The sequence below is a fragment of the Mercenaria mercenaria genome, chromosome 12, assembly GCF_021730395.1.
Source record: "Mercenaria mercenaria strain notata chromosome 12, MADL_Memer_1, whole genome shotgun sequence".
Classification (NCBI taxonomy): Eukaryota; Metazoa; Mollusca; class Bivalvia; order Venerida; family Veneridae; genus Mercenaria; species Mercenaria mercenaria.
In genome coordinates, this window is record NC_069372.1 from 70,518,905 (window position 1) to 70,544,231 (window position 25,327).

Below are 25,327 nucleotides of genomic sequence, written 5' to 3' on the forward strand. Positions count from 1 at the left end.
TATCAGCATTTTAATGTTAGGAAAACGAAGACATTAAAAACTAAAAAAAATGTCATATATACTGGTCAGACTTACTGCTACAGTACATTAAACATTAATATATTCATGCTGAATTTAACTAATAATTTTAAATAACAGACATAAATCAATATAGACATAAATCTATATAATAAAATGTAAACAGGTGTGAGGAGATATTTACCCCGACACCTGTTTCAATACGCAGCGGACGCGAACAACACTAACTTGCAGAAAGAAAACACATATACATTAAAAAAATGTCAGTGATGCAATTTTATGCTTTAATGTCGACATAAATTCATTATCAGAGATGTAATCTATACAAATACATTGTACATGTACCAGAAAACATTCACAACGGATTTCACTGGGGATTTCTTAAGTTTGGACGTGACGGGACAGCGACAGTCAGATTTATGTTATCAGCTGTCCCAAAACGTTCTGCTTTATGACAAGAAATTAGAACTTTTACCAGCAATTACCTTATACACAGTAATACAGTACATAATAAATTAATAGTACATGTACATGTTGTATATTGATGCCCGGACTAGGAGTGTAGCGATATGCTTAGTCTCACAATACAATACATATCATGTGACAAAATTAAAAAAAAATAATGTTCCTTCTCTTGGAAAGTACTTGAAATTTTGCTTTAAAGTTAAAGAAATTGTAATAAATGATACATTTGTTTAGTTGCTATCTTCAACAGTGATTGTATGGAAGTTTTCATTCAATGTCGATCTCTACTTTCCACTGTATCGTAAAACAGACCTATGATACGATACGCCAGACTATATATATATATATATATATATAATGTATCGTGATACAGTGAATTTCGATATGTGGTTAATTACACCCTTAGCCCGGACCTCTAGACCTTAATGTATCTATTGTGTGAAGTTGTGCATTTCCGTTTTGCTAAATGAACATGTACTATGATCCATAAGACATAACGTGATGAAAAACAAAAAACTTAAAATATCATAAAAAAATGAAGTTTAAAGGTAATATTAAGCATGTTATACTAAGCTTACTTATAGAAGTAACACATACCTGGATACCAGCTGCTAGTTACTCTGGTTGTTGGGAAATTTTATATTAAATCAGACGATAAATAGAACAGTAGGTTTTTATAGTCCCCTACAGGTGGAACACCGGAGTGGATTATAGGAATGACGCCTATTAGAGCGCAATAAGTAGATATGCATGTACTTGACTTATGCTTATAGGTCAAAGGTCAGTAACACTATTGAAGGTCAAGAAAAATTTGTTTCTGCTGATGGGATATCTAGTGCTACACAAAAATTTTCCCCATGATGAGACAGTGTGTCAATGCTTGATCTATGCTTGTCAGTTAAAGGTCAAGGTCACTGTTCAAGATCAAGTAAAAATTTGTTTCTGCTACATTAATTGCATCAAAGGACATTTTTAGTACTACACAGAAATGTTCCCCATGATTATGCTGTATGCCGCGCACATGACCCATTGTTGTCGGTCATAGGTCAAAGTCATTATTGAAAGTCAAGTAAAAAAAAATTTCACCGGTATGGAACTTATGTATTGCCACGTCTATACTCGGTCACTTGTTCATACAGACCTGGTGTCTCAAGTGTTTTATTTCAGACATTTTTCATCAACTAAAATGTTTTGTTTCTTTAAATCTCTTGTTTGATATTATTGCTATATCAGATGCACATATGATCTTCATATTCTGGTCGGATGATTTTTGAAAGTTATTGTCCTTTGATTACATAACATAGTATACAAAAGTTCCATTTCCTGGAATTGATCAATCTTTTATCGAAAATTTACTCCGAAGAGGAAATGTGCATATTTCTTGATGTTCCAACTTCCAGCCAGATGATTTTTCACTGACTTATTGCCCTTTGGTAATTCAACTTAGTTTACTATAGTACCATTTCTTGTCCAGAGTATTCCTCAGCAACCACTGGCTGGAATTTATAGTAGCTTTATAGGAAGCTTCACTGCCAAGAGGAAATGCGCGTTCGAGTCAGATGATTCACTGAGTTACTGCCCTTTGATAATTCAACTTTTGTACACTATAGTACCATTTTTTTGTCCTGGACTGGAATCCATAGAAACTTCATCGGAAGTTGCATATTATCTTCATGTTTTGGTCGAATGATTATCACTGAGTTACTGCCTTTTGATTGTTCAACTTTAATGAACTATAGCGCCATTCTAGTCAGGATATTTCTTGGCAACAAAAGGTGATGCGCATTTTTAGCTCATCTGAGCACAAAGTGCTCAAATGTGAGCTTTTGTGATGGCTCTGTGTCCGTCGTCGTCCGTCTGTGTGTCAGTCGTCCGTTGTCAACAATTTGACTGTTAACACTCTAGAGGTCACAATTTTGGTCCAATCTTAATGAAATTTGGTCAGAATGTTACACTCAATAAAATCTTGGATGAGTTTGATATTGGGTCATATGGGGTCAAAAACTAGGTCATCAGGTCAAATCTAAGATAAAGCTTGTTAACACTCTAGAGGTCACAATTTTGGCCCAATCTTAGTGAAATTTAGTCAGAATGTTACTCTCAATAAAATCTTGGAAGAGTTAAATATTGGGTCATCTTGGGTCAAAAACTAGGTCACTAGGTCAGATCAAAGGAAAAGATTTTTAACACTCTAGAGGTCACAATTTTGGCCCAATCTTAATGAAACTTAGTCAGAATGTTACCCTCAAAATAATCTTGGACGAGTTCGATATTGGGTCATCTGGGGTCAAAAACTAGGTCACCAGGTCAAATCAAAGGAAAAGCTTGTTAACACTCCAGAGGTCACAGTTTTGTTCCAATCTTAATGAAACTTAGTCAAAATGATACCCTCAATAAATTTTGGACGAGTTCAATATTGGGTCATCTGGGGTCAAAAACCAGGTCACCAGGTCAAATCAAAGGAAAAGCTTGTTAACACTGTAGAGGCCACATGTATGACCATATCTTAATGAAACTTGGTCAGAATGTTGATCTTGATAATCTATTGGTCAAGTTCAAATCTGGGTCAGGTGGGGTCAAAAACTAGGTTATATCAAAGGAAAAGCTTGTTAACACTCTAGATGCCACATTTATGACTGTATCTTCATGAAACTTAGTCATATTGTTAAACTTGATGATCTTTAGGTCTAGTTCGAATCTGTGAAATGTCACTTCAAAAACCAGGTCACCGGGTCAAATCAAAGGAAAAGCTAGTTAACACTTTAGAGACCACATTTATGACCATATCTTAATGAAAACTTGGTCAGAATGTTAATCTTGATGATCTTTAGGTCAATAGGTCAGGTGAGCGATACAGGGCCTTCATGGCCGTCATGCATCTTCATCTTATGGTGGGATAATATTCCAGTGAGGTTCTAATATTTTATGAATTCAACATGAGTATTTTTTAAAACTATATCTGCCCAGTCAGCGGATTCCACTTTTTAGCTCACCAGAGCACGAAGTGCTCAATGTAAGCTGTTGTGACCAGTCATTGTCCATCTGCGTTCGTCATGCGACATGCATCATCCGTCAACATTTACCTTGTAAACACTCTAGAGGCCACATCTGTCACCCAATCTTATGAAACTTTGTCAGAAAGTTTGTCTTGAAGATCTCTTGGTCAGGTTCGAAACTGGGTCATGTATGGTCAAAAACTAAATCAGTAGGCCAGATCAAAGGAAAATCTTGTAAACACTCAAGAGTCCACAGTTTAAGTTGGAAATTCATGAGAATTGTTTAAAGTGTTTGTCTTGATGTCCTCTAGGTCAAGTTCGAATCTGGGTCAGGTGGAATCAAACACTAGGTCACCCGGTCAAATCAAAGGAAAAGCTTGTTAACACTCTAGAGGCCACAGTTGTAACCCAACCTTTATGAATCTTGGTTAGAATGTTTGTATAGATGATCTCTAGGTAAAGTTTGAAACTGTGTCAGCTAGGATCAAAAAACAGTTTAGCAGGCCAGATCAAAGGAAAATCTTGTTAACCTCCATAGTTTAAGTTTGAAACTCATAAGAATTGGTCAGCATGTTTGTCTTGGTCAAGTTTGAATCTGGGTCATGTGGGTTTAAAAACTAGGTCACCCGGTCAAATCAAAGGAAAAGCTTGTTAAAACTCTAGAGGCCACAGTTGTAACCCAATCATCATGAAACTTTGTCAAAGTGTTTGTCTTGATGATTTATAGGTCAAGTATGAATCTGGGTCATGTGAGGTCAAAAACTAGGTCAGAAGGCCAGATCAACTCTGATGAATGATATAGTGCCATCATGGTCCTCTTGTTTCTTTTAATATGCAATAATCTTATTTTGGTGAGCATCCATTGGGTTTACCATTATTTTCTTGTTATTCTATGCATTTTATTCTCGGTAAAAAAGGAAAAAGACAATCAAACAGACATGAACTCATCTTTTAGACGTATGTAACATTGCATTAAGTTGATATTCATGCGGATACTTTCATCCGTTTATGGCTTTTATCGTTTTGCTAACATGCAGATTAGAAAAAAAAAATTGTCTAGTCAAATACGGAATATATAATTGATCCAATACAGTAATATATTGGACAGTCACGTGGTACAAATGTGATTCGCTGAGAAAAATATGTATTCAATGATATGTGTATATTCTAGATGCAAATTTATAATGAAAATTCAAAATCTCACTGTTTTGAGAAAGAGAAATTTTAAAATATAATCTTCCATTATATTTCATGTCTTCTATTTAAGCCCGCCGCATTCAGCACTTTTAGTGCTTTGATTAATATATGCTTTCTGTATCGAATACTCAGCGTCAATAGTATAGTCACGGACGTGTAAATTAATAAAGGTCTTTTCGGATTTGGGAAAATCCATTGTACGAGAATCATGTTTCTTTTACGGCGGCGGGTCCTAAGGTACATGTTTTATTCATGCGAAGTGTGTTCAACCGGGACGGGACAAAACGCGGGTACTTGGCAATTAGATATCTGACTAAAATATAGTTCGGTATATTTATAAAGGATAGTTTTATGTTTAAATTTGTCCGGCATTAGTTGTAAAAAGCTATTGAAACCAGATTGGTTCCTAGAACTTTATCAGAACTGTAAAATGCGTACAGATTATACATACATATAACAGCTGGAATGTTATAACATATAACCATAGAGCCAGGAGTTGACATTCAGACTCTTGTGACCAACAATAGACTCGAACAAATCATTGTAATGCCTGCTTGTGTTATTAAGCAAATGTTGGTAGCTCAAACATTTATAAGAAAGGGAAGCGGTTTTCGAAATTTACAAAACCAAATTACAAACGTAGTAGGAAATTGAATATTTCTGTTTTGTTGGTATGAATTTGAAAATATAAATAACGTGAAGCCACTGCTTTAAAATAATGAAATATGTTTAAGCTCCGCATCAGGTCGATATTAATCAAAAATGTCGTGTTGTGCTTCAAGCTCTAGAACACAAGGGAAACGGATTATTAAAGCAGACTGCTATTTCCACTCAGGTAGTTTGCTGAACAGAAAATGTTTATATTTGTTAAATATCCAAGACAAAGTCTCATTACCTTCGTGAAAACACAATCTGCCGGTATCAAAATTTCTAAGGATTTTATATAATTTACCGTATCGAATTCTGACAGAAACAAATAAAATGAAATACTAAAAGTGTTGGAAAACAAATTGTTTAATTTGTACGTGCCAAAGCTTTAGAAGCGTTCACTATATTTTCTAACTTGTAGATAATTTAAAAAAATAAATTGCTTTTTTTTTCAATATAATACGCAATGTTACACTCAGCTTTAAAAAACAATTGCAGTTTCGTTTATGTTAGTGGCTTTGCATTGCTGAAATACAACACCAGGACATGAATGCCACGAACTGCTTTCTTCTTGTAAACTATCACAACAGCAGCCTTTAAGGTAGTTCTGCACGTTTAATAAACCAGAAGTGATGGCTTAACGTCATTTATCCGGAAAAACGTAGAATAAAGCCTGGTTTCGGCGTACGGAAATGAAAATCATTTTATGAATTAACCTGTGAGTAAATTTATTAAAATGACACTCTTACTATATCTAAAGTAAAAATATGATTTTAAAACACATGACATGTTAAAGAATTCAAAATAATGTCTCAAAATTAGCGTGAAATATTCGGTTCACTTAAATCATGGTCATATATCTCAAAACTAAGCATACGGGCCTATACGTTTTATTTCACCACATTATAGGCCAAATATTTATTTACAACTGTGAGCAGTTTCATCAAAATCTATACTGTAGAAAAATTTCTATTCGCGAAAATGTTATGAAAATTATGATTTTCCCATAGACTCGCATTATGAAAAATTGCGTGAGGTCCACATTTTTCAAATCAGTCTAGTAAAAAAAATCAAGCACACAACCCTATCCTTTTTCTTTGCTGATTTTTTCTAAGTATATTCTGAGGTTTTTAAAAATCAGACTTTAATCAAATTCTACATTGTAGAAAAAATTTCGAACCAAACGTGCTGAACTACATTAAGTGCCGCGTGGTTACTGAAAAAACGTCTCCCCGAACTTGGACTCAGTACAGTTAATCTTTCCCGCCCTTTCGAACCATGGAGTACAATCAATGCTACTGTAATAGAATTTGGATTAAGTCAGTGCTAAGGGACGTGAGGGGTGTTTCATTATTTCTCATGAACATATTCAATTATACCCAGTCAGTTGTTTTGTTGTTTGTAGCATTTTATGCCACCAAAGGATCTGTTCAGTTAACTGCAACAACAGCAGTCTTCAAGATGTAAAAAGTCTCCCCGTACTTGAACTCAGTGTTTCTATATTTTCTGTTTCTTTGGAATTATTGAGAACATTCAATTATACTATAATAAAATTCCACATAAACTAGTGCTAGGTTGCACATTTCATTACCTGTAGAATCAATCATATCGATTGTGATGTTATATTGTTTTTACGCGTTCTATGCTTCCAAACGATCTTTTCACAGATTATATTAGTTAACTGTAGCCCCTAAGATAAATATCTATATTATAGAATATTTCAAAGTCCAAATTTGACAGACACCAGATTATCAACAAAACTATTTATTTTCTGATGTACATTTTGACAGTTTGATCATAAGAAAAGTGGAAACTCAACAGGTTGCAGGCTTGCTTCATGGACGGCAGTGGAAATGCATTCTCCCGCAATCTTCCATGTCCTTCAGTCCCAAGTTGAGCAGAACTCAATATTTGCACACGTTACTTGTATAAATACTGCCAAAAACATTTGCTATGCAAGCTCAATACGGTATGCTGTGATAACGTTATGCAATGATTCGTGATTATTTACGGCCTTAATTTTTTCAGAAATGCGATACCGTACAATCGCATTAATAGGACATAAACTGCTGGTCCAAATGAAGCATTTCATTCAGAAATTTAATTATACAGAAGCAGAATTAAATAGACGTTTGACAGTTAATCAATGTTATTGAAAGCTCCATACTCTAACGAGAAAACCATCACGCGATTGATAGCATGATTTGCATATAAAAATTGCTAATCAGAAATCCTGGATAAAGATACATTACGTTTTTGCCAATTCAGCAGTTGCAGTGCAGCATAAAGGGTTTTACCATCTATCGAAAGGTCCGTTTTGAAGAACTGGTTAGTTTGCTTTAAGTTCAAATTTTATGTTTATTCTAATACATTTTTCTATGCGCTTTGTGCAAAATTGGTCGGCTCATCTGTTTCCTACATGAGGCATAATACTCATTTTTAAAAAAAGTCGTGTTTTCTAGATTATACTCGACTATGGTCACTTTCGTACCAAATTTTATTATGTAGGCTAGCGGTTAAAGGGATAGTTCTAATTAAGTTTTGTTCAGTTTGTTTGTAACTTTTAGAATAGAATAGTCAACTGTGTTTTTTTTGTCAAATAATAAGAAGTTCTAGCCTGAGGCTAGTATGAGTGTTAGAACAGAAGTGAAAGTGGCAAAGTATTAATTCAAGGATACTGTCTATTAGCTAAAAACTGCTATAAAATCATAATATCAGCCAATCGAGCTACAAAAGACTAGTTAGAACTAATGTGCAAAACAATAAAAAACGTTTTATTTATATATATATATATATATAACATTTGAATTTGTTGAAATATGAGGCAAAATGAAACAAACTTTTAACCCTTTACTTTAGTTATACTTCGTACGGCGCTTTTCATTCTTTAAATATACAGCATCCATTATTAGCTTAATGTGTAAAATACCCATACTTAGAAAATGCTTATATAATTGTGTTAAACATTTGTTTGTTTGAAATATTTATTTTAGGCAAAGGCTTTCGGATAGCAGCTCAAATTCAATTTTCATCTTATCTTAATTTTTCTTTCGTTATGTTTCATGTACTCTTTTAAAGCTGCAGCAAACCCTATTATACTTTATGTTTTTCTCATCAACACACTGCCATTTTCTTCGAAGAAAAAAATAAATAGGACAATCTTCTTAGATTTGGAGTTATGTCTTTATCCCTTATACACAAAGTCAAGTTTAATGCTCATGAAATAGATGACAGTTTTTGTCCGACGAATTTATTATTGCAATCATGGAAACATTTTAATTCTTAAACTTTGTGCTATTGCAGCGTGGCCTTCAGAATTGATATAACGATGCCCTACCTCGTAGTTCTAATTTAACAAACACCTTTTGAAAAGTTATGATCGAAAGCAATAAAGTATGAGGCATTTTTGAAAGAAATTAGCTCTGCTTCCCTAGTTAAACTACGATTAATACATGAATGTTTGAGGTATTTATAGCCGCATTGTACCTATATGCATTCATACTTATCCATATCATGTCAAAGACCGCCGCTGTTATTCGGGGACAGGCCCGTTCGGAAGCAGCCGAGTCCCTTGCTTTCAGTATCCTGTTATATTATGTAAAAGGAAATGCCAAATTCGAATATTTTCATGTTTTTAAAATAATACGCTATCATAATGTTTATAGTTAAATTGCTATAAAGATGATTATGATCTTATAAAAACGAAAGGAAACTAGGACTTAAAAGACAATATTTATCACGATTTTAAATTATATACGTATGTTATCAAACGTTCAAACAATACATTTCAAAAATAAAATTGACGTTTTTTTTTTCAGGCAGAAAATCCCAGCAATAGCAGTATTATATACTATGCCGTTTTTAACTTACCCCGTAGAAACTATTCTATTCCGCACATATTACATTTATTTCTGTTTAAACTAATTTATTTCAGCTCGAATGTAATAAAAGTTTCAAGATTATTTTAAACACTCTTGAGTCCGCGTCCTGGAAATCCATTACTGATGTGACATGAGAAGGTGTGATCGTGACCGCAGTGGGGTTCGGATCGACGAGTTTGGCGGGGAAACCTTAACCACTAGACCACTGCTCCCCTTAAATATATATAGGTGAACAATTATTTAAAAATGTAGGTCAACTTTCTATCTATATTCTCTTTCATTGTTGACAGATTCGGTTTTATTTAGTCTGTTCACGAGAACAATTATTGAAAAATGTAGGTGAACTTTCTATCTATATTCTCTGTCATTGTTGACAGATTCGGTTTTATTTAGTCTGTTCACGAGAACAATTATTTAAAAATGTAAGTCAACTTTCTATCTATATTCTCTGCCATTGTTTACAGATTCGGTTTACCTATTATCTTTATTTAGTCTGTTCACGAGAACAATTATTTAAAAATGTAGGTCAACTTTCTATCTATATTCTCTGTCATTGTTGACAGATTCGGTTTTATTTAGTCTGTTCACGAGAGGTAATGAAATATGCAACAACCATCACGCCTTAAGAGGAACTTTGGTGTACGACCTCATGATCCTAAAGGACCAAGATATTTAAAGATATGAATAAGATCTGACATTTTGGAAACATAAAAATCCAGCAGATTTGGTTTGACTCAGTCTGTTTATAAGAAGTAATAAAATGTGTACCGCCCCTGTATAACTCCTAGCATTGGTTAAATCGTAATTCCATAATGAAGACATATTTACTAAACTCCATGAATTCAAAGGTCAAGATAAATATCTTAACAATTAGTCAACCGGTCATTTAAGTCGGAAAGCATCCGCCTTATATGCAAGGAGTCACGTGTTTGAGTCCTAGACTAAAAGAAATATTGTTCTTTCCCTTCTGGACTCTAAAATGCCACCTTAGACACTTGTTTGGTAAGATTTATCTTCATGTAGTTTTATTATCTATCATAACAACTGCCTTTAAAGGCAGTATGACCGTACTTGACCTAAGTGTTCTAACATTTTAAAGTCCTTTGGGATGCTGATGCACATTCCATAAATCAGCAAAATAGAGTTCGCTACAGCCGGTGCGAGAGGAGTTGCACATTAAATTACGTATGGACAGACTTAGTCAAACAAAGTCTGCTACTTTTTGCCTGGATGTATTCTATGCTTTAAATATGATATTCTTATAGATTTTATTTGCAATATTGTGTGCTTCTGGAATTCGAGGAAAAGTTTTCTGTTTGCAGGGGTGAACGTCACGGTAAAACTTAGTGACATTAGGATAGAATATATGTAAGATAGTCGGTAGAGCAATGTAATCGTATTGTCTCGGGTTTATTCACAAACTGACCGCACATTTTTCTCACAGTGTGGCATTTCTATGCTTGTTCATTAATTGGTCTATTAGTGTTGCGGGTAATGTACAACAGTTTAATTGATATTGGCTTAACACGGAAACTGTAAAAAAATAGAAGTGAAATTTGTCATAACAAAGATCTGTTAAGTGATGATATGGACTATGAATTATGGTCTTATTGGTGTTGCTTACAAGTTAATCGTGTTTACTTTTCTTCACAAATGGAATACTGCGGTTAGTAACTGCATTGTTATTGCCTATAAATATTCATTTTAATAAGGTACTTTTATATGAAATGACTGACGACATAACGCTGAAGGTTCTTTAGCTTAAAAAGCGAAAGGACTGCTTTAAACCTTGTTCTCGTCTGTCTTCAACATTTATGAGGTAATTAAAGAAATGTTGTTGAACATTCACGAAAGAAAGTTGCTTCCTACAATAATGATAAAATCGGATCCGTCAGTCATTCATCATTCAATGTCTGTTGCACGTCATTGTCTATAAACTTTTCAGCGTTGTTTGTTAATCAATTATTGTTCCCTTGCTACATGTTAACAAGAAACAGATCGGCTTGTTTTTGTCTCAGAATATGAATTTCTCTTAAAATTGCATTACTAAATATCAACGTTACATGGTAGAACTACTGACAAAAACATTTCTCAGAAACTCCCAACAGTTTCTGAAGATGTTTTATTTGTATCATCCCCTTTCAGAAGGAATAAAATGTAGCTTTGTGTTTTTCATTAGAAAAGACACCCTCAAAGCCCCTAGACAGGCCCATTATTCTGATGTCGCTTAAGAGGATAATGAAATACTGCATTCGCTGTCTTTCTCCTTTTCTTGACTTTACGCAATTGTTTTTCGTACATATCTTCAACATAAAGCTTCTACGTCTTTTTCGGCGAACGCCGTCTAAATTTGTTTTCGTTACCTATGCCATGTGACTTCAATTTGCAAATCAAACTACTTGATAACGCATTATAGATAATTTATCAAAACGGAAGATTTATGCAACACTCTGCCTGATTGGACGAGAGTGGCAATTTCTTTCACTCTGTTGATTGTGCTACGCTGAGTGAAATGTAGACAAAGCGTTTATCGTAAACGATGCTGTTCACAGTTTTAAATCAAACTTTGGCTCAGTATATTTAGCAAGAATATTGATTATCTCAAAATGATAAGTAAGTTTAATAAATATGATAAAAACCTGTTCAAATACCAACATATATCAAATTAAAGAAAGAGCTGAATACGGTCTGCGTATCACATGAATAAGGGTGTGATAAGAGTCTTTTATGTAGAGAAGTGCTTTTTAAAAGATTTTCCTTGTTACAATTGTTGTCTGTATATGAAAGGTTTCTTGCTTTTGTGACTTATTCAGATTGCATATTAAAATGAGTACTTGTTTGCTTTGATATATTTGTTATAAATTATTTAACTGATTTATTATATAAGAATATTTTTCTTTAGTATGGTATGCAAATATTGAACTCAGTTGAAATCTGTTTTATTATATATAATTATGCTATATAATGACTGAATCTCATTACACTGAAATGAAGGTATGCTGCATACAGTTTGTGTGATGTGATATGTGATATGACTACGGTCAAACTTTGCTTATGAAACAGAAATATTGAAATAATTACAATTGTATGTTTTGCTTGACCTTCACTTTGTTATAGGTGTGACGTCATTGTCCAAAGATTCATGAATAGCGGATATGCATTTGTTAAAGCGGGATCAGTTGGCCTATTTTAGAAATAAATAAAAATAATAAATAAAAAAAATCCTTTAATTGATTTTTTCTCATGTATTCTAATCAAACTTGATTTGTAGCATCTTTATTAGGCCCGCAGCCAACTTTGTTCAGCTGGGACATTTGACCCCTTTTAGGGGCTGCTAGAGCTAAAACTAGAAATGCCTTTATACAGCGTCTCATGAACAGCTTGGTGGATCTTTGTCATACTTGGTCTGGAGCATCATTATAAGGTCCTCTTCCAAATTTATTTATATAGGAACTTGGGCCCTATAAGGGACCACTATAGCTAAAAGTAGATATGCCTTTCTTCGCATTAACCACTAAAATGTAATGGATTTTTATCAAACTCTGTGTGTAACAATATCGTAAGGTCTCCTGCTATTTTGTTACAAATGGGGATAGGGACCAATTTAGCTAAAAATATAAACACGTTTAATGACCTCTTCTCATGAACCGCTTCATGAATATTCATCAAACTACTGCTGTAATTATTCGTCTAAGGATAAATGAAACAAAATTGCAACCCTACGAAACCTTTGCGAAAAATTAAAAGAGAACCATTTAAATTGTTAAAGTGCGGTGTTTAGTTTTGCAATTTGAAAGATGAAAGATGAATGTTAGATGAAAAATTCATTAACTTCTATCCTTATTACAATTCGCCGACCATCATTTTTAAAGATATTTCTTGTTTTGTGTTGATTTGATCAAGTCGTATACAAATGTATACGATTTATGAGGAATAAAACAATTTGGCGTCTATGAATATATTATGTTGTAATCAAATTGCGGAAATGGTAATATTTGCATTCGATTATTCTATGGAATATTTTGTCTGTGAGTTCGTCCTTTGAATAATGTATGATTTAATGTTAGCAAACATATTTCTTTTTATGAATACCCTACTTGAACAAATAAAAAATGAAAATTACAATTAAAAAAGTAACATGGCAATGTTTGTTGTCACAATTACTGAAAAATGTACAGTCGACAGGAACTTATTCTTACGTAAAGAATACGATCTATATTTCTTTGACCTCTCATGCACAGACTCATCCAATCCAAGTTTGCTGTTATCATGCATGGCTGCATCCAAGCTTCCTAAAGATCTTTTCATAGTGTTTATCTGTAACGATAATGTGTCTTATGCGTGTAAAATGACATTTGCATTGAATATATATTAGTCAAGTTCCTTTTTAGAAGCAAAGTCAAGCGGTAGGAAACATACAAATGATCTTGTCACGCAATCAATTTGAGTCTTTAGTACGGTTTCGTATAGAGACCTTACCTGTTATATTTTTATCTTTTCATATCGTTAAGTACTGTTTAGCCTATCAAGCTTGAACATTCCGGTTTAAGTGGTTACAGTACTCCCGCTTCTATGGTTTTGGACATTGTTTAATCACCCTTTGTATATGGTGCCTGCTTTTAATTTAGTCTTTTGCCTCTTTCTGCGATATGCAGGCTCCATAACCTCGGACCTCTCTCTTAATTTGTGTCCATTCTTTTTTCCTTTAGGGTTATATGCACCGCCGTATTGTCACATCTGCGGATGTCTCTAAAATGTATTTTAGTACCTGTAAAATGTACAAATGTTGCTTTCTGCTTTACCTTGGGCTAGAGAACATGGACGGTAGCATTCATTTCCACTGCTACCATTGGGTCAGACACAAATAAATGTAAATTTAATGTTGAATTGTTTGATCATCAAAAGTTACTAAATGTGTACTTTTCTTTGAAATATTTAACATACAATTTAATGAGCAATTGATTTGACAGATTTAATTTCTTCAGTGCAATAGCATTCTAAATGGACATCTCGATTGAAGAATTATCACGGAATTTATTCAGTAATATTTTGATCAAAAGCAAGAATGCATGTGTTAATGACATTAACCTAAATATATGGATAAATTCAAACAATTTTAAAACAAGGACAAAACAAATACATAAAAGAACAAAGTGGAACATCGTCCTGAAATTTTCATTTGCAAAAACACCGCGTCTGACAATATGCCACGGACATTTTCTAAATGACCATGCCACACTAAGACGTACATGTAATAATGTGATCTTTCCTATTATAACACGGAGTGCCTTAATTTCTATTTCGCATAATAGAAGATGTTTCAGCAGACAGTCCTTGGTCTTGGAAAGACTCCTTGTAATATATTAATGTGACTTTCTGTATTTGAAATTAAGAGGGGGGGCGGGTATTATTGTATGATTTTCTTTTAATTACAAGTTGTAGGCCTTGGTATTACATTTCGTATGAAACTTTTGAATTCAGGTAAGAAAACTGAATGATTATTTGTATAACCTTCTTGTTTTCAAACAATGTACATATATTCAATCCCTTACGTTTACATATAACGTTATGTCATTATTGCTTAGTGATCTAAACCTAAAACAAACTTGTTTATTTTATGTTTGAATGCACTATATATACTGTGTAGATAATGTTCTCATGTTCGAGTAAAACTTCTAGCATAATACTTCTTTACGCAACAGCATGGCCCGAGTGTTTTAGAATTTTCATGGTTACTTATTTACACGAGAAAGACATATGAAAGAATCCTGTTTTGACCAGGGACCAATCCTATTTTGATATTTGAAGTAGCGGCTTTTCATTAAATATTATATAACGCATTCGTTAGATCAACGAGATACATTTGTTTGGAAATTCCAACTGATAGATATGGAAAATATTTGTGACATGGTTCTGCAGAAACTACAGTTTTTAATATGTTTGATATATATGCAAAAATTAACTTACGACAAAAAGTAAGTTTCAAGTTCAAATGAAATATTTGATCAAATATGAATAACACACAACTTGAACTCCCAGAGTTTATTTAGAGTTTTATGTTCAATTGTCCAATAATATTGTGTGTGTGTTGTTTTTTTTTTTCAAATTTACATTATCAAATGTAGATCGCGATGGATTCCTTTGCAATACCAATCATATTATGTATGTTGTGGTAGCGTAATTTGTTAATTTAACGATGTTGTGCCATCGTTTAATACATTAATCAAATATCTGCAGAAATGAGATGCCGTTCAATCCTATCAACAGGACAAAAAGTGATGGTCCAAATGAAGCATTTCATTCAGAAATTCAATTATACAGAGGCAGAATTAAATAGACGCTTGACAGTTAATCAATGTCTTTGAAAGCTTCCAAATGGAAAGAGAAAATCATCACACAATTGATAGCATGATTTGCATAAAAATGTCGCAAATTAGGAATATTAGATAATGATAGATGACATTTTTACTGATTCAACATCCGGGTTGCAAAATGTATAGACTTAACGTATACAGAAACGTCCTGCTTGAAAAGTTCATTTCTATTTTAATGTTACTAATAAATTTAATTTGATTTCCAAACATTGTATCAGTTCATCTATGGTCCTTAATGCGTGTGTCTATATATGTGTGTCCATATCATACTTGCTCGTGACCATTACGTTTCCAAGTTTTTAATTATCGCAAACAGACATGTATTTCAAAACACAATATCATACAGTTTGTTAGCCTTTGACTTAAAACATACAGAATTTTTGAATATTTTATTTCATTAATGTCTCATCACATGTACAGCATATATTAACTCACATAGTAAAACAATAATGTACATATGCCGCTCTATACAGAGCTATAAGAGACAGAATACATACATACATATTAACAATGTTTCAGATCTTTATATAAAACACGGACTTAAAACATCACTCTTTATAAAAAGGGGTGAATAGTTACACTAGACTAAAAAATACTAAAACCTCGTCACATTATGTACCAGAATTTATAAATATTGTTTTTAGAGTTCTTAAAATAAACAAGGTACGGACGGTATTTACAGATAAGAAAATTATATCTATTTACAAAATAAAATACTTTTCCTACATTTTAAAATATAAAAGCAGGTTCCAGCAGTGTGTCTAGCTACTTCATTATTGGAGAAAAGCCATATAAACTTATCAGAGTCATTCATCTGTTCAAATGTGGCAAAAATATCTTTCGCAGCATTGTATAACTTATCTCTTAACTGTTTATAAAACGGACAGTAAAGTATTACATGTTTTCCATCTTCCACACAATTCTTACAATGAAAACAAGTTCTGGCATTAACATCTAGGTCCTCATATTTCTCCAATTTCAGTGGAGCTACCCCACATCGAAACTGTGCCATGGCACTTCTAAAATGAGACGGAATAGTAGATTTCACATACTTTTCTGTACCAAAATCACTTTTAAATAGTCTATATGTCCGTAGTTTATTATTTCCATTACCCCTTTGTGATTCTACTTTATTCAATGCATCCTTCCATCCCTGAATCTCAATCTCTACCAATTTGTTTTCTACTGCATTAACACAACTTTTAGCATTTGGTGATGGCAAATCTTTGATGTGGGAAAGGTTTGTTTGTTCTAACATTTTACACATACGAAATACACTATTTTTACAGTTACGGGGAGATTCATTCTCAGCCCATAAAAATATTTTCTCATTGACACGATTATGAGTCATATTTTTAAAACGACAAAACTGACGAGTAACTATACCCCATTGTTTAACCTTTGCTGGTATCCAACCCATTTCCCCATTAATTGCAGTATTTGGTGTATATTTGCCAACCCCAAGAAAATACCTCATTGCACGATTTTGTACAGCTTTAACACAAGAAAATTCTTTATCTCCCCAGATAGCTGCAGAGTAATTTAAGACTGGCCACACCATGGAGTCGTACAGTTTGGTGAAAGTAGAGAATTGGAAGCCACCAAAGGTTTTACTTTTAGATATAACCAGGCCTAAAGCACGGCCTGCAGATAAAGCTGCTGTCTTGGCCATTTCTGCATAATCCAAAAACTCACTGAGTAATACACCTAGATATGTATACTTAGAAACTACCTTTAAACTATCTGTTCCCATTTTAAATACAAAATTTGTTACAGCTTTCTTATTTGGTCTAAAATGTACAATATTTGATTTGTCACAGTTAACCAACATATTATTATTATTACACCAAATATTCACCGTGTCCAACATATTTTACAAGTCTTCTGGAGATTCAGTCAACAGAGCAACATCATCAGCATACAACAAGATACTAATTTTTTCATTACCAATTTCAATACCTATATCCAGGTCCTTAATGGCAGTTATCAGATCATTGATGTACAGATTAAACAAAATTGGTGACAGTGGGCATCCTTGTTTTAAACCAGTACCAACTTTGAACCAACGTGATTCAAACCCATTTACCCTTACTCAACATTCCACATTCCTATATAAAGATAATATTGCATTATAAAACCTGCCACCGATACTAAATTCTTTTATTTTATCCAATAATGTTGTTCTATTGACAGAGTCATAAGCTTTACGAAAATCTACAAAGCATACAAATGTATTAAGTGTCTTTAGTTTTCTTGTTTCTATTATGCTAGTTAAGTTATGAACATGGTCAATAGTACTTCTACCCTTTATAAAACCGTTTTGCTCATCATGAAGAATATCATTTTCTTTACACCAATTACTTATTCTATTGCTAATTATGCTACAATATAGCTTATACATAGACGAAGCAAGTGTTAAACCTCTGTACTGAAGAGGATCCCGGGGATCAGCAGCTGATGATTTTGGTATGGGTGTTATTACGCCTTTAGACCAAGCAGATGGCATAATGCCTGCATTAAAACAGTAGTTAAATAAGTTTGTGAGCGCTATTAAAGCAGCATCACTTTTTAAAACATCTACTGGTGTGTTGTCAAAGCCTGGTGCTTTCCCAGATTTGGCATCCAATAAAACTTTATATGTTTCTGCAACAGAGATTTGATTGTCCAACTCTGGAATACCACTATTAATATGGGTGCCATCAACTAGCTGACCCGCGGGATCCACATCAATACCAGTACCATCCACAGAACTAGCCATTTTGACACCTGTGTTCAAAAGCTTTTCAAATTCATCTGCCCACCTATCCAAAACAACCATTGGGTCCCTATTAATAGAACCATCCTGCATTTTAATTAACACGCTCATTTCCAATTCCTATTTTGCCTGTTTCCCTCTAGAATTCAGTTGGATTTGATGTAACTAGATTTTCTACATCTTCCTGTGCTTTTCTAACAAACCCTCTCTTAGTCTTTTGAACACATTTGTCAAATATTTTTCTTTTCTCTACAAATATATGTTTTAGATATTTCTTTTGTACGGATTTACATTTTAACCATATTTTCTCTGCCTTGTTCATATCATGCCAAAGCAATGACAGTTCATCATACCACCACGCTTTACGTTTCCGAAGCTTTTTGTTTGTTGTTCTATTTGACGAACACCTAAAAACTTTATGGTTTAACCTATTATACATTTCTGAATTGACCACATCAATAAATTTATCATATTGGTTATCTAGATTTTGCTGACATCTAACTTGGTGCTCCAGGTGTAAAATGACATCATTAAGATGTTGCATAACAACATCGCCAGACATGAAATCAGAAGGTACATTTTTACGTCAAATACAGTTTTACTCTTACTCAAATCATTTCTTAAATTCCTGTACCCTCTGTTTGACTTATCAAAAGTAACCTCTAGATTTAATTTCCACCTTAAAAAGGAATGGTCTGGTGCACTGTTTGGCGAGTCAATTTTTGAAAAACAGTCGGACTCATACAACAATTCTGATGTCCTTAAAACTTCAAAATAAACTTTGAAATAAAATAATCAAATTTCTAGTACTGCTTACCAATTTAGTCCGCATAGTTAGAATACTTACTAAGGTTTTCACATCAATACAATACGGCAAACAGCAATCATTTTATTTAAGAAATAATTTATAACATAACCGTGTTGTAACACTATTTATACACGATGGGAAGTTATCCGTCGGGCGTAATATTTTCACCTGGGCGCAGTCCGAGTGTAATTATTTCGGACGACGAATAACCGCCCGAGTGTATAAATAGTAGTAAAAAACACAGTTGTGCTATTAATTATTTCGATATCTGTTTCTTCGCGCATGCATGGCGCTAGGTCGTAACGCTCCATTGTTTATACACGCCTGGACCGAAAATGGTAATACGTTCTGTGGAAGAGTTCAATTTGGGTGAAAATGATGGCGAATTATTCTCCAAAGCGAATAACCAACTTAGTATGTGTGTAAATTCACCAAGACAGTTGTGCAATGTGACATTTCGTTTTAAACATGCTATTAAGAATAATATTTGATCAAATTTGAAAACGCTGTTTCTAGACGCATTCACGGCGCTAAATATCACGTCGACGCGAAGTCAACATAATATCGTTGTGACGATTTAAGCATTGCTAGTTATGTTAGAATGTTTCATAAACGACTTTTATATAAATGCATGATGAAAATGTTTAGGAATCGTTTGTCTTCTTATAAAGTACTTATAATGTACAGTTTATAGGGGAATATTTGACGAAAGCATGAAACTATATGATAAACTGTTTTGAATTATACGCAAAGCTATATTATATCATTTCTAGTCCAGTCATTTGTTTCTGTTAGAAACCATTCATTTTGGTAAAAGATAAGTACGTTCTGTGACCATTTTCAAATTAACATGATAATTTCTGAAACGGTTTGCATTTGAAATGTAACTTTGTCTCATTTTAACAAAGAAGAATTTGCAATATTGTATATTATACCCTAAAACATCTTAAACACCACGGAGCAAAATATGATAATAACGGCGTAGTGTAAAACCTGGGGAGCCGATACTGAAATCGAACAATTACTTAAAAATATTATAAATTAAACAACGTCTGGATTTTCCTTTCTATACAATAACGTGTATACATCTTGATAAGTATTAATAACGTTGCAGAAATTGTAAATGAAATGTTGATATTCTTACAATAGGGTGAACTTTTATTGTTGAATATCTAAGATTTAGTCCATAGGCAAATGTGGTCTTGGCCTTTAATATAATACGAACCTTTTACCATCCTGTGACGTGCCCAATCGTTAATTGGTATATTTTCGGAAACCGTTTTACTTTATTTTCAAGTACTAAAAGTTTAGTGCACTAACATGTCCTGCAACTATAGTCGACTTTTGATAATTTCATTTAAATAAGTAACGTTGTTTTACAATAATAATTGTAAAACAATATTGTTTATCAAACGTTTCAGCCTTAAATAAAACAGATTACCGGACTCTTTAAGGGTTTTATTACAAAAGTACAGATATTGACTACATATTCTCCTTATTCTTGCTAATTTGGCAGATTCGATAATAACCATTTCATCGTACAAACACATCATGACACCATAGACGGTTACATGACGGTTACATGACACTGCTGAGTGTAATTGAATAGTGAACAGCGTTAAACGTGGTGTATTTCATGCGATGCGTTCATGTATCAGTTCATTTGCTGAATGGCATTTTCAGAGAAATGACAGGTCTGAGTAGTGTTAAAAGCGTCAGCACGGGATTAATTACTTTTAAGGCACGCGTATAATCTATAATCTTTTATGTTTGGAAACAACTAGAAAATATAATGGATTTAACTAACATTTTTATGCAAACGTTTGGTAAGTGATGTGTTTCAAATGAAAATGTCTAATAGAGAGATAATTCATGAACTGTTTGCCACTATGGCTGTGTTTTGGGTGCTGTGTGCTTTCGGGAAATCTACCCTTACTTTTTTATTTTTTAAAGTAGAAAGACATAACAAAAAGCAAGCAACTGTTTCATTCCAAATTATAAAAATATGGTATTACAAAGTTTTATGTTGCGTAATTTTAATTCATATTTATACATGATTTTTGTAGATTTCTTTACCTTCTGTATGAATGCAAATAACGACATCTCAACTTTTGACTAAAGTGGATACCCATCTGATGCTTAGTATTCAAGTAGCAACAAGTGTTCGCGGCAAACTATAACATTTCCGTACAATAATGACCCTGCTTTCTTTGCTAACGACTGATGTTTATTTTACGACAATTTAAATTTAGTGTGTGTTAACGATGTGTTCATTCATTCATTGTTGCATTGTTTCATCAGATATGTTAAATTTTGCTTACCCCAAGTTTACGCAATAAATTATAATTAATATCATATATATACATGCGTACATAAAATAATTGGTATAAATGAAGGAAGATAGTGAGTAAGTGATGTTTTAATATAGTTGCCTTTGTAATATGACAGTTATTGTAAAATTTGGGTTAAACAATAGCGGTGTAATATTAAAAAGAAATTTGAAAGTGGTCAGTTAACTAGCTATGTTTCATTTGATTACATAATGAAAAACGTAAAACAAAAACAAAACATATTTAATTAAATGATTTACACACATAAATGTTTCTAAATTTCCATAACAGTGTTGTACATGGTACAAAAGTGTAAATTTTATTAAACTTGATTTCACTGATTAACGTATCTGATGAGATAAGACTACACCTTTAAAATTTAAAATGTTTTTGACTGTGTTAAATTGATTACGAACCAAATTTTAAATTAACATTGAGAGGAGCTTGAACAGCTTTACTTTGATTTTTTTTCCCATTTTCAAAAAATATGTTGGAACTTTGAGTGAATTGGAACGAGAACAGCGATTTTCAGTGAAAGGAATGTGATCAATGAAAAGATATATGAAAGCAATTAAAAACCTCGTATTAGCTTGTTTAAGAACTAAAATGACACGGATTGGTATATAACTATACAGTAACAATACAGTATGACAGAACAAACTGTCAAAATCATGAATAAAGGTTAAAGTATATGAAGGGACAGATATTATGTATATATATCGGCTGCGAAAAGGTGACCGTTGACACTGGGCAGTTTTATAGAAACAAAGTACTGAAAGCTGTGAAACCAAAAATACGAAACACAATGTCTTCAAGGTCTGGTATTAGCGGTCTCTAGTGATCAATGACAACGCTGTGGCTCACATAAGTACCCTCTTTCAAACGGTCCTGAGAAATGAAAAGTGATACAGATCAGTCATCAGATCTTTGTCCTTGTGACGTTTTCCTCTTTCCAAGGCTTATGCTAGCAAGCTGTATTATTCGTTACAAAATAGAATGAGCATAATTTATTTTGTTTATTTCGCACTGACATTCACGTGAATAAAATCTCATTTCTTCACTTGTATTTAAAATAATTAGTTCAAGAATAAAAATAAATGTATTTTGTTGTATTGTTGTAAATTATACCGTCACAACCAAGTTCGTCCAACATGTTCCGCCTTAAATTCTGGCAGAATATCAAAGCGTCGCTATATGTAAATGCGCGAGAACAGAGCATTAATTTTTCAGTTGTATCAGAAAAATAACATCTCGTGCTAGTTTATTAAATCATAATATTAACTGAGGATAGTTGAAATAGAAAGGGACTATGAGACTTCAGTTTGGAGACTTCAGTTTGGTGATTTGTAAGTTAAAACTTTTCATATATTCAAACTATGTCTTTTAAACGGATGGTACAAATAAGAAATTCGATTCTTCTTTGCTGTCGCATTAACATGTCTAGGGCTTTTAAAAGGTAATGTACCGTGGTCTAATGGATGTAGATTAAATACGTCTGTATGGAATTAACCACGTTGATTAAACACGGGTGCTATTACGTGGTGTTGTTGGTAATGAACCATTGTATTATTGATGTTTACTTAACATGGATGATGTCAAGTTATGCACTAAAAGATCTGAGATATTCCGGATTATTGTTCTTTTACTTTAAGCATGCCAGTATGATTGTGTTTTTTTTTTCTACCACGTATAGTAGACCAGCTTACGTAAGAAATTCCTTGTGTTTTAATTATGCTTGAATCAGATTGAAGACAAAGCATAACATATTTAACAATGAATCTTCTCAATTTAAAGAAAATAGGAGCTTCAAAACTGCAGTTTCTGTTAGTAATCGATATGTATGTGCGTTTCAACTTTAAGACAGTGTTGCATTTTCAATTTATCCGATACGTTAGTCGTTCATTATAAGATGTTAAAACGTCTCAGCCAACATATTTACATGTTATTGATCAAGCATTGGTCCCTTGCTACATTTTAACAAGAAACAGGCTTCCCGGTTTTTGTCTTCACATAGATTTTATTATTATTGGCAGTCTGAACAGTGCAATTTTTGAACCACGACATATCTTTTAGACATTTTCAAATACATTATATGTTACATTCAAATTAATATTGACACCCTATCACTAGAACGGAGTTTGTTTAAAAGTTAACATAAATAAGATAAGGAAGAAAGATTTCACTTGTATATAAGATTCAGTAAGTGTCTTACGACGCCTTAAAGCTGTGTGCTATAAGTATAATAGATAGTTTGCCGGTCAATAGTCAAAAACTATTGCCCCAGATGAGAAGGACTCAGCTTGAGTGATATAACAATACGCATCTAAACGTCAACAATTATGATTTATTCAAGATCAAATCACCTTTTCGGGTGTATTACTTCGATTCTAACTTATATTGAACATCCTTTATGACGTCCACCAAATAGTTGCCTTCTTTTCCAACTCGCCGCTATGATGTGTGACGCTATGACGTAATATTTATGACGTACAAACAGTGAACTGGTGCATAGTAATACACAATTTTCAGTACTTGTTTTGTTCAATAGGAACAAATCGGGTCGTCTTGGAGTAAGTGTTTAACAACACCACATTAGAAAATAATCATCACAGTTTGGTTTCAAATTGTTGACGTATTAGCATAGCAAGCATGCGTTGAAGACAGGCCGTACAACACAAACAATGAAACCTGTGGATTATATACTCATGCAGTTAAAATAAAAGGTAACTGCTTATTTCTCATCGATTCGAGCCTTCTCATGTATTGGAGACATTATCAATAGCCATTGTAATATTACATCCCGCCCGTGTAGCTTCCGGTCTTTTCTGAAATACGCTAAACTTGATCAGTGACTGGCTGAACATCGTCCCAAATTTTCTGTAAGACGACTTGTTGTACTATTGATTAAAAGCAAATAAAATATTAACTGAAAGAATAATGTTTCATCTTATATTTCAATATATAGCTAAACATTGCATTGTTATTATTGCCGGTATACGTTCGTAGTCACTCTGAACATCCTAAGATATAGTAAGATTATACAAAATGGTATTTTAAACCAGTCTATAAAGAAAGCAAAATTATCAAAATTTCTAAATTGAATTCTCTCTATATACAAAGTCTGACCAATTATCAGTTTATTAATTAACAGTAATATAATAGACGTAAAATACTTGTTATTGACAATCATGCTCAAAGGGTATCTCGTGCCAAATGTTACTCTTAACTGCAATAAATTAGTGAAGATTTTGAGTTTATAGAGGTACGAAAGGGGATAAATATATTGGTCCGAGAGCTCACGGACTTTTATTGCAACAATTGAGGCCAAAAGAAGTCTATACATTTTTGAAAACAATATTTCATATCCTGCATGAAAACCCATTTCTTAAGTGTCAAAGCCGTGCCTATCTATATTTTGTTCACTTATGTTTGTGATAGGGGAGGTAAAACTCACTTGTAAAAATATTAGGGGGTAGGGTAAAGTTTATGTCTACCAGTTTTTTCACTGATTAATTACAGTAACTATTTGATTGTCAGTAAATGTATATATGTCTAACAATGACAGCAATAAGAAATTCATCAAAAAGGACTGAAGGGCAAACTGGATATTCAAGGTCAAAGGTCAGATTTATGTAAAAATCACAAAAATTGGCATATTTGAAATTCATTTTTATTCTTGAAAAATAGTTTGTTATCATAAGTCACTCATCTTTATTTATGTAATGTGTGTATATCAGCCAAAATTAGAAATGCAAATTTTATTGCAAAAAGTCAAGGTCAACCCTGATAATTGAAGGTCAAAGTTCATTTTAATGCAAAAATGTGAAAATTATTACCTTAACTTTTTCTATTCTG